We start from the raw sequence: 12,501 nt of genomic DNA on the forward strand, positions 1-12,501 counted from the left end.
CCCGCGTAGCCAAATTATATCCTGGCTACACCCCTGTACACACACACACACACACACACACACACACACACACACACACACACACACACACACACACACACACACACACATAGCCCAGAGCAGCAGCCCTCATTCTAACTGCTCCACTGATCCTCAGCCCTTGAGAGGGCTCCTAAACGCTGCCCCCAACCCCCCTCACTGCTCCTTCAAGGGTCCCTAACTGGCTGCTGTTGATTCTGCTTTTATATGGTTTGTTTGATTATTCTCGATAATCGATAAAACTGTTCTATGCTTAAATAGTATAGTACTTTGTAACAAAAGTAAACAGATAAACAATATAAAGTGTGTTTAACTCTATAGCATATTAAATCAAACTCTGTGTGTCTTTATGTGTGTGTGTTCTCTCTTGTGTGTGTGTGTGTGTGTGTGTGTGTGTGTGTGTGTGTGTGTGTGTGTGTGTGTGTGTGTGTGTGTGTGTGTGTGTGTGCGTGTGTGCGTGTGCGTGTGCGTGTGCGTGCGTGTGTCTATAAACACTGGCTCCAATTGGCTACCATGAAACATGACTGCCTTAGCCAATCATGATCACTTATCTCGTTGTTAACCCACCCTGTCTCCTCACTAGCAGTTTGTGTGTGGAGCCAGGGGTGCGGTCGGATTACGCAGTTTATTCAATCAATTCATTGTAACAAACCGCATTTAACGTTCAGTAGCGGTAACGGCGTTGTAACGAATGAAACAGTAATAGATTAGAATAGCCCACCCTGCTACTGAAAAAATAACGGCGTTATCTAACTGTTATGCGTCTGTTGACTTAAGTTTCATTATGACTTTAGTTTTACTATTCATAAACGATGTGACGCAGTTAGTTGTGGTTCGAAGCTCTTCCTCAGTTCATCCGTCTGCACCGAGGAGCCCAGCAGCTCAAACTTTACTCTCAGAACCTTTGGAAACGTGTTAATGTTCGGTCTCGCTTCTCTTTATTCCCTCTTTTCCTTGCTTTTGTGCTTCTATACTACACGGACACCACACGTTTCATCACGGAGAAGATAAGGTACCGTTTACTGAATTCATGTTTTCTTCAGATGACTGGTGGTGCTATATTAATTTATTCTTACTAAATTAATTTGTTTCCAGGTTTGTGGTGTAATGGAGGCTCTGATTTAAATGAAGGAGTAATGGATAAAACATCAATTACTAGTTTCACCGTGTTGAGCGCGTTTATATACGGTTCCTCTGGTACTGGAACGGGAGTTTGTAGGGAGGTCAGTTTGGTCGGTGTGTGTGTGTGTGTGTGTGTGTGTGTGTGTGTGTGTGTGTGTGTGTGTGTGTGTGTGTGTGTGTGTGTGTGCAGGGGCGCAACTATGGAGTCAGAACAGTCTCATTATTAATGAATGCACAGAGAAGGATTCACAAATGTATTTTGTGATTTATACATAAATTACTCTCTTCTCACAAATACATTTCAATACACACACAAATGGATATCGGCATGTATAAATGTAAAATAAATCCATAAACAAAAATAAGTTTCACAAACATATTTCTGATCCACACACAAATATGTCTTGTTTTAAATAAAGGTAATATAAATCCATAAATATATTAATTTAAAAAAGATTTGCAATTTTCATCAAAAATGTATTTGGATGTTGTTACATTTATGTACAAACTGTTAAACTTGAATTTACAAGACGCTTTTCTTTTGTGAGCTTGTTTGCATTTGTGTGTGAAACTGTCTGCATTTATGTGTGGATTTTTGAGACTCTCCTGACGTCGCTAGATTCACAAATGCATTTTTTTCAACAAGGAACTCTGTGTAGCCAATCAGATGCCTCCCTCGTTTTCAGCCAATCACATGGCTGCAGTTCCGACCTCTGAGTCCAGCCTCCGAGCCTCCCGGTTCTCTGTCAAATGTCTACTCTATCGGAAAGAACATGGTTTTTTGAATGATCGTACATAACAATCTCTAGGTGGTGAAGAAGTGAATGCTGCGTCACGACACTTTTTCCATCTAATTTCGACTGGGTTTTGGGATTATCGGTGCCGTTAAAGTAGTAAACGGCACCGACGTAAAAACCCAGTCACAGCAGTCATGTGGTTGACTGAAAACGAGGGAGGCATCTGATTGGCTACAGAGACTTCCTTGTTGAAAAAAATGCATTTGTGAATCTAGCGACGTCAGGAGAGTCTCAAAAATCCACACATAAATGCAGACAGTTTCACACACAAATGCAAACAAGCTCACAAATGAAAAGCGTCTTGTAAATTCAAGTTTAACAGTTTGTACATAAATGTAACAACATCCAAATACTTTTTTGATGAAAATTGCAAATCTTTTTTAAATTAATATATTTATGGATTTATATTACCTTTATTTAAAACAAGACATATTTGTGTGTGGATCAGAAATATGTTTGTGAAACTTATTTTTGTTTATGGATTTATTTTACATTTATACATACCGATATCCATTTATGTGTGCATTGAAATGTATTTGTGGGAAGAGAGTAATTTATATATAAATCACAAAATACATTTGTGAATCCTTCTCTGTGCATTCATTATTAATGAGACTGTTCTGACCCCATAGCAACTGCCTAGTTTCTGGGGGGTATACAGACACATAGCAGGGATTATTAATTTATAACTTTTGGATTATTAACGGAGTTATAAAGTATCACCTTTAAAACTCTGTTTTTACGGGTTCTATTGACATAAAACAAAGACTTGCATAGAGATTGAAGTAAAACAAAATAACCACAAACAAGTTCCTTTCTTTTTCTTGTTATGATCTGTTATATTGTAGGCTCCATTCTGATCAGTACACAGTTGCAAGACAAAAGTAACCTGTTGTTTTACTAGTAGTAGATTTAGCTAACCTGAATATTTACAAGCCTCCTCTTGATACACTGACATAAAAACGACTGTCTTTCAACCACTTTGAAAAGCTTTCTTTCATCCCTGCGCACCCTTTCTCCTTCCCAATCTTTCTTTTTCTATGTTGTGACCCTGAGGGCTTTCTTCTTTGCCTCTCAATATTGAGGTACGTGTCATCAGATGACAATGCGGTTCAAATGAAGACCCTCTGGCGCTCGCTTCCAGGGCGTGTTCGAGGGGGCACTGGAGCGCCGTGTGGGGAGGAGGGGGGAGGGAGGCGAAGGAGCGGGGGGGCGCCTTATCAGTGACGTCCCTCTGTTACACGAACGCTGTTAAAAACAGAAAATGCAGACTAATTTTTTTTTTACTTCCATCGCTTTGGCGCCCCCTCTGGTGCGGCGCCCCTATGCGCCGCATATAGTGCATACCCACTTTTTGCGCCACTGTGTGTGTGTGTGTGTATGCGCGCCGCCTACAAACTCTGTAGGTGGCGAAGAAGTAAAAGCTGGTCACGTTTTGAACTACGCACATTTTCCATCTAGATTCCATTTGGGTTTTGGATTGTCGGTGCCGTTAATGCTTCTTTATAATAGTTAACTACTTTAACAGCACCGACAATCCAAAAGTTTGTTATGTACGATCATTCAAAAACCCCATGTTATTTCCCATAGACATTTGTCTGATGGAACCAGGAGTCTCGGAGGCGGGACTTATTCTTCAGAGGACCATTAAGGGGTGGGAGATGGGCACCTGTCTAAGGGCAATTAGGGAGAGGGAGGGCCGGCAGAGTTGTCACTCAAACCTCCGCGCCAGTTGTTAGTAGAGCTGGCGTTGACTGTACATAGTCCTCCGGTTGATGTTCTTTAAGTTCTACATAAACGTGAGATCATTTTATGCTTGACTATTTTGAGTGTGTGTGTGTGTGTGTGTGTGTGTGTGTGTGTGTGTGTGTGTGTGTGTGTGTGTGTGTGTGTGTGTGTGTGTGTGTGTGTGTGTGTGTGTGTGTGTGTGTGTAACGTAAAAGGTATTAAAGGTCCCATGACATGCTATTTTATGTATTCTTTAATATAGGTATTAGTGGGCAACTAACACAGTATTCAAAGACGTTCCTGAAATTCAGCCGTGGTGCAGAGTTACAGCCACTCCGAGCCAGTCGCACATTGAGCTTCCCCCAAATGCGCTGTTTCGGTGGGCGTGTCATGGAGGAGGATGGGGGTGTGGCCCTGAGCAGCTTGCAGCCAGGGACGGTACCATGCGCTCTGTTTACAGTGGATGTATCGCAATGGCGAGGCGCACACATCCTTTAGCCGTGTTCTGTAAATATTCTAGAACACACGGGAGTCCTGGAGCTCTATATCTAAATATTATCATATAGCCTACACAGATATCTATATCATATAATATATATTATCACGGCCAAAAGCTGTGTGAGCCGATATTATGAATCTCAAACGACCGCGTTGGGTTCTCCGACGTTCCTGGTTCTTCAACGTCCGCATCAATGTGAATACACACACTGTAACGCAAGTGTTTCTTGTCGGTTCTTTTGTCTTGTATTTCCACAACGAGACTGTCGTGGGGGTTATCTGAGCCATGGTTGAGAAGGAATTGGGGGAAAGGAACTTTGGTTTGACTCGCTGAAGTACATGAACTGCGACATGCCGCCGGTTGCCGCGAGGCACCATCGCCCGGCAGCGGGCAGCCGGCAGCAGGCAGCGCGCAGTTCGGTCGACTTCAGGTTGATGTGAAAGGGGAAGAACCAGAGACGTCGCAGAACGTCTCTGTTCTGCGACAAAGGAACTTTGGCTTTGACTCCCTCAAGAACATGAACCACGACATGGAGGAGAAAGGGATTGTTGGCGGCGAATGTCTCCCGCTTGAGCCCCGCTGAGGGACCACCGCCGGAGGCGGAGGTGCCTAAGCGCTGCCCGGCAAAGATCCCTTTCTCCTCCTTGTCGTGGTTCATGTACTTGACTTGAGGGAGTCGAAGCCAAAGTTCTTTCCCCCAATTCATTCTCAACCTTGGCTGAGATAACCCCCAATACGAGTCTCGTTGTAGAAATACCAGAGACGAGAGTCCGACGTGTTATGCGCCATCACACCAACAGCAGAACGGTTATCCAAATAACAAGGAAGTGTACAACACTTGCGTTACAGTCCTGGAGCTCTATATCTAAATAATATCAAATAATACATAGATATCTATAATCTACATCATATAACATATTGTGTGCGCCTCCAGACGATATTATGAATCACAAACGACTTTGTCGGGTTCTGCGACGTCTCTGGTTCTTCCACTTTCACATCAACCTGAAGCCGACTGAACCGCGCGCTGCATGCTGCCGGCTGCCCGCTGCCGGGCGATGGTGCCTCGCGGCAACCGGCGGCATGTCGCAGTTCATGTACTTCAGCGAGTCAAACCAAAGTTCCTTTCCCCCAATTCCTTCTCAACCATGGCTCAGATAACCCCCACGACAGTCTCGTTGTGGAAATACAAGACACGTCAAAGAACCGACAAGAAACACTTGCGTTACAGTGTGTGTATTCACACACACACATGTGGCGCTCGCACGGTCGAGTCTCATTGGCGGGCCAACGTCTCTGGGCGGGCCAGGCAGAGTAAGGGGAGGAGCTGAGATTCCTCATGACGTCATGAGCACAGACATTCCAAATCAGCGCGCTTGAGCCTCCGTTTTTTCAAAGGCGAGCAGAACAGCTAGTGCTCGTTTTACACCAAACGCAAGTTTTAGCCACTGGGGGACCATAGGCAGGCTAGGGGAACTCATATTTATGTTAGAAAACCTCACAAAGTGAGATTTTCATGTCATGGGACCTTTAAGTAAATTAGGTCGCATTCGGGTGTATATTGTGCTCACTATTGGCCTATTTTTTGTGTTGTGTATTAATGTAATCTCACTGAAGACCCCTTCTCTGCTGCTGTCAGTGTGTTCTTTACACAGACCTTGTTAGGTTTGTGTGTCTGAGAGATGGATGAGATGTTCCTTGTATAACGCATAGCGTCATAGTCAATAATTGGGTTGCCTTTAGGTGTGTATTTGTGTTTTTGCCGTTGCAGAAGTAAAAAAGGTTGAAAGGTTTTCTGGCAATATACGTTTTGGCCGTGTCTTTGGTTGATTGGCCGGTTTTTAGTCTATAGTTGGGCTGGCAATCCAATCTGGCAACACATGCTATCTACACAAACAATATGCCATGTGAAAGCTGGGACTCAAAAAAGTCCAACAGTATGAGACTCATTATTTTGTGAGCTTATTTCGATGAACTAGATGTGATGGAATCAATATATAAATCAATATATACCTTTCCAAGTTACTACCACGCACGCACGCACACACACGCGCACACACACCAGTTCAGCTATTCTATATTTGATCTCAAATGTATTCAAACTTGATCACATTAGCAGTTTGTTTAATTCTTCACTTAATTTTTTTCCCACCATTTTATATTTTTAAATGGTTTGAATGTTTGAATGATTTAAGCCATTAACATTTCTTTACGTCTTAAACTATGTTGCTTTACTAAAACATTTTCAACCTCACTACACTACAGCACTGTCCGCATTGTCTCCACGAAATGCAATTTCTAATTTACTCCTCTGCAAACATAGACTTGGTTGCAACGTTAACAGGTTGTGAGTGCTTGCACGTGTTTGTATGTGGGAGGCAGTGTTCACGTTAGCCGGCTATAGCCGGACATTGGCCGATTGCACGCACGCATGGCCGGTATAATAAAATGTAAACGGCCCACATGTCCGAGAATCAGTAGCATATGAAAACCAGTAGCGGTTCCTGGCCGAGCTCACCAGGGTGGCAAACACGAACGTGCATTCATGTCACTCAGTGGCCACGCTATTGAACGCTGATTGGCTGTCATCACGCGAAATTCGTGTCAAAGTTGAAATATTTCAACTCAAGCGAATTAGTCGTGGCACAAATCCTCGTGAACGCGCACGGCGAAAGTGTGGCGCGACAAACTTGTCGCCGGTTTTCTCTCACGAAAAATTAGCCCGATACGCGTCTCTACGTTCACTTTGTATGGGATCTTGTCGCCCCGTCGCGTTTGGTGTGAACGCACAAATCTTTCCCGACTGGGCAAAGCTGGCCAAAATCGCCAGTACAATCCCTGTGTCCAGTGTTCCTGCGGAACGAGGCTTTTCTCTCCAAAACAGGATTAAAACATCTATCAGAAACCGCCTAGCTGAGGAAAAGGTGACGAGGCTGATGCGCATATCGAGCCTTGGGCCGGGGTTGAGAGACTTCAACTTTTCGCGAGCAGCGGAGCACTTCCATGACATGAAGTTGCGCCGAAAGTAGCCTGCAAGAATTGCAATTATCAAATTAATTATTTTTTAACCGTTTTTTGGCCGAGAATGGCTGTTATGTTTTTTTGCCTAGGCTAATTTAATAAATGTCATTGATTGAAGCAACTTAGTTTGTGTCGTTTGTCGTTTAAATGTGGACTTTTGGTGATTATTTAATTATTAGTGAATAACGTCCGGAAGATATTCCAACAGTCCGATATTCTGGAATAGTGTCGGACATTCGTCCGCCCAAGAAAAGGTCTAGCGTGAACCCTGGTGGGAGGCAGTGAGTGAGAGGCTGCGAGTGCAAAGCTCAGGCTGGCCGGACGGCGCAGCAAGGAGCTTTTATGAACGCAATATTGTTAGCCCGCAGTAATCAGCCCGTTAACGGTCAACGACCCACCGGGAATTCTCCTGACTCTCCTGATTACCAATCCGCCACAGGAGTGTGATCGATTGTGTAGCTTTAGACAAAGAGAGTGATAGAGTGTGTCAGACAGGAGGAAGATAGGAAGTCTTCAATGCAGTCATTTAACATTGTGTTTGTTTATGTTTCCAGGTCTCCAGTCTACTATGGATGAAGAGAGAGAGGAGGGGGGTCCCATCTCTAAAACCACTCTGTCTGGGGAACATGGCTGCCAGAGCAAATCTAAGAGGTAAGAAGAGGATCTCTCTCGGTCTGTGAATGACTGTTGTCCATCTCAGAGCTCAGCAGTGATATAACATGACTCCATCAGTAGTCTAACTTTAGAGATGGTAATCAGTCTATTGAGAAGAGGTAAGGATTTGCCAGAGATTAAAAAAATACATCTATCAGACATAATTTTATCCTGGTTCTTGTTTTTCTAGCAGTGTCCAGCAAGAGAGAGAAGACTCCCCTGCACCCAGCTGTGTCTCCATGAAGAGTGACTGGTCTATGAGTCAACCCTCTGACCTTACAGATGTATTCCCCTCCAGAGAGGAAGGGTAAGGATTTCTCAAAGATTATAAAACTACAGCATCTATCAGACATCCATCAATCCTGGTTCTTGTTTTTCTAGAAGTGTCCAGCAAGAGAGAAAAGACTCCCCTGCACCCAGCTGTGTCTCCATGAAGAGTGACTGGTCTATGAGACAACCTCCTGAATTTAAAGATGGAGGCCCCTCCAGAGAGGAGAGGTAGGAGTTTTAAACAAACCAGTTTAACTGACAATTCAGGAAATATTTGTGTCTTTGGGTTTATTTAATATGTAGGGAGGATCCAGGACTAGGTGGGCTGTGATCTAAATGAACGGACGACCCGTGTCTAAGATCCCCGACAGATTCAGCATCATTATTCATCTTTAGGCTGGGGTCACCGTGTCAGTGGACCACAGATGGGGTAGTTTGAAGGGGAGTTGTTTATTTTTGCTGTCTTGTTAACTGCTAATCTGGTCTGAGTTGACAGGTCTTTCTGGCTGACAGAACGCTGGTCAACAGATGTTAGACTTAGGGTTAGGGGTTGCTGTCTGAATGTTGTATGTTATATGTTATGTAACTCTGAGGAGTTAGTGTAGACATGGTGATGAACAGGGCTGGGATCTAAATATAATCATGAAGCCATTACTTTTCCTTCATATGGAATGAATACTTTATTAAAGGTTTTATCAGCGATTCTAGGCCAAAACATAAATGATCACAAACGTCTGATCTGCGAGCTGCCCGCCCCATAAGCAGGCCGGCCAAAAAAACGTGTCTCCGTAGACAGCCTATGCTCCGAGATCGTACACAAAAACAAATGGTACTATCAACCACTGAAAACCACAATAAATAGTATTCAACCAATCAGCGAGTAGGGGTTGGTGTTGTGGGGTTTAGCGCTGCGTTAATGATAGATTTTACTGGATGCACGAAACACGGAAGGGAGGGGCGAGCGGGCTCTGTTTGTTTGGGATCTCGCTTCAACTACCAACAGAAGTGACGTCACCCAACATCGCTGATACAACCTTTAACCTTTTCACTTTAGTATGAACTTTTGTGTGTGTGTGTGTGTGTGTGTGTGTGTGTGTGTGTGTGTGTGTGTGTGTGTGTGTGTGTGTGTGTGTGTGTGTGTGTGTGCCTTATCTACACAGGCAACCCCAGGAGAGTTCAAAGGTTACCAGTGCTCAGTCTGTACAGCAGCATCAATCAGAGCTGATCAAGGTGTGTAAATGAAACAAGACATTTGACTTCAGCTCTAAACAGGGGTGACCTAAGGGGGGAGGGGGGGGGGGTTGTCTATATAGTATACCTCTCACTCTTTATTGCATGGTTCAGTCTTACGTGGATCCAGTTTTCAGCACAGAGTCTTTCACTCGGTGCGCTTACAAGCAGAATAGACAGAGAACAGACAGTCAGTAGCTTGACACATCGTCGTTGAGGAAGAAGTCGGGGTATCAGAAACAGAAAGCTGAGAGAAAGGAAAAGGGCCAACAGTTGTTCACCCAGTTTATACAAAAAAAGGTTTTATTCATTCACCTTCCTTTGATGCCTGTTTACCCGGGGCTACCTAGTTAATCATAGAATTTATATCAATTAAATAGTTCCTCATCAAACATGAAATTCATATACATATAAATGGAAGATCGTTTACTGAGGACATTAGCAGCGGCAAGGCTTGCGCTCATTTTGTTTTACTTAACTACTATACAGCTAGGATAAATCTGAATACTGACCCCTAACGGTGAAAAGGTGTCTGACAAACTGGGAACATATTGACCAAAATGTCAATATGTTCCCAAAGAGATTTTCAATGAATTTCTCAAGAGGAAAGCCTTTTTGCCAGAAACAACAGTAATGAGAGATGCCAATCATGTACCTCTGACATTCATACATCAATGGTCAATGACAGCAGGCTGAGTATTGGGTAATTAGCACTAGGCTACACTAGACAGGGCTCTAAAGTGCGACCAATGTGGTCGCACATGCGACCTAATTTCTCGACTAAAAACAATCTGAGGTCGCACCGGTGCAACCAGCCGTTCAAAAAGAAAAAACCTCCGCGACTCTGAAAGGCCCATATCATGGTCTAAACCAATCAGAGATAATGAAGAGCTGGACCCCCCTCTGATTGGCCGTGGTCCAGATATTCCTGTTTATTCTACTTCATTTAAGAATACTCGTCAGAATTTTGCGATTTTCACAGGCTACAATATTGCATCTGTCAGTTGTCAAATTTGCTGAACAAAATGTTAAACTTCAATAATTGTTCATAGTCAACTTATATCGTGCACTTATTTAAGCTCTCAACAGCATAACCATACAGCTTCGCCACATCGGCGGGAAAACACGGCACACGCAAAGTAGGCTACATCCATGGAATCAGCCGTTCAAAACCAGTCTGCATGAATCGTATGACAACTGGATGGAAGGGGATGCGGACAAGGTATACACCGCAGGGGAGAACATGAGAGCCCCAGCTCGCCTCATAGTAGCCTGGGTGCTTTAAACATGGAATAAGCTGGATACGGAGTGGGTGAAAAACTATGTGTGTGTGTGTGTGTGTGTGTGTTTGTGTGTCACTCTGTTCGAGCCTGCATTAGAGTTCAATGTTGTCATTAGCTGTTACGTCTTTCTGACCAATCGCAGTTCAAGGCCGACCTGGGCTGTACCACTTCGGGAGGGGGCGCTCAGTTACTCCCCTCTAGACAAAACCGAATTGGTTGCGACGTTGACCCGGCGCCGCCCGAAACGTTAACGGCGTGCGTGCGTGCCTGTGTGTGTGTGCAGGCGTTATTCAATTGCCTGGTAAACATATAGGCCTACGGTAATATTCATACTGGTTTAAATAATGCATTTGATAGTAGGCTATTTCCCATCGTTGCTGAGCAAGAGTTTTGTTCGAAAGTTCAGTGATGGAAAACAAATAATAGCCCGGGCTATTGCCAAAGATCAAGAAGGCCAAACTACATGAGTTGGCCATCAGAGGGGCATGTGACTGCAATTGAGGATAGTCCATAAGACCTGGAGCCATGAGATGTTCAGTTTGAAGTTTCAGTTTAAAACACTTGCACTTTTAATTTAGATTTTCTTTTTATTTCTTTTATCTTCAGATGTTTAAAGTTTCAATTGCAGCTCAGTAAAGCACTTACAGCACCAAAATGTTTCAGTGAAATTACCTTTCTTGTGCAAATATTCAAATAAAGAACATTATGTTGACCAGATTCTTAGTTCATCATTTACAAGTCAATATTGCCTATATGGACAGCTATTTATAAAACGTGAACCTGTGAAACTGCAGTGTTTAATGCGATATGGTCGACAATTTGGGTGCACCTAACTTTTGTGCTGGTGCACCTAAGAAAAAAAGTTAGGCGCACCAGTGCAACCAGTGAAAAATGTTAGTTTAGAGCCCTGCTAGAGCTACCAGTCTATCAATCTATAGGTGGTAAAATGGGTTCTCTAGGCTGGTGGGGGGTCTAGGCTGGAGGCCCAATATATTCTTTCATAGGGCCCACAATCTCTAGCGATGCCCCTGCTCTACATGAGCATTAAAAACTAGAGGTGCACCGAAAATTCGGCAACCGAAAAAATTCGGCCGAAAACGCAAAAAAAGACACATTCGGCTTTCGGCCGAAAGCCAAATGAGTGGCCGAATCGGAGGCCGAAAGTGGTGGTGACGCAAAATTATACAATCTTGTCTGATTACACAAGCAAGGAGCAAAGGCCACCTATACGATCTCAAAATAGTAAAATGTAACAATTACGCCACCCCCTCTAGCTTTTTATAGGTTGTGAGTTGTTTTGTTTATCTCGCCATGAACCGCGGGAATGTTTAATCTAACGTTCGTAAGCTAGTGAAAAGGTTAATTGAAGCGGCGGAGAGAGTAATTTGTTCAGCTAAATCTCTCCTTAAGCACGGATCACAGAGTTCATTCTTAAGCAGATATAATATGGCATCGTTTGTAGCCTGAACGATGCATTCAAAGTTTCACGGGAAGATTGATGAGCAAGAAACATGCACCGGCACAAACAGGCTTCTCCAAGATGGAGAATATGGTTGTGTGGTTATTGATTACTTAAATATACATTCACTCCTATATCTGATTATGTTATTTCCAACTGACTGGTTCCTTATATTGTATCTATTTAATGTAGCTCAATCTAGGGCTGCAACAACGAATCGATAAAATCAATAGAAATCGATTACTAAATGCGTTGGCAACAAATTTGGTCGTCGATTCGTTGTGTCGCGCGATTAATAAGTTACTCATAGGCGCAGCACTGTTTACAGCCAGCCGCCGACAGGTTGGTTCACGGTTCATGCAAAGCGCACAGCGAGCTTTAGTGTGAGCGACCACAGCT

This window comes from Gadus morhua, chromosome 23 (genome assembly GCF_902167405.1).
Source record: "Gadus morhua chromosome 23, gadMor3.0, whole genome shotgun sequence".
NCBI classification, from domain to species: Eukaryota; Metazoa; Chordata; class Actinopteri; order Gadiformes; family Gadidae; genus Gadus; species Gadus morhua.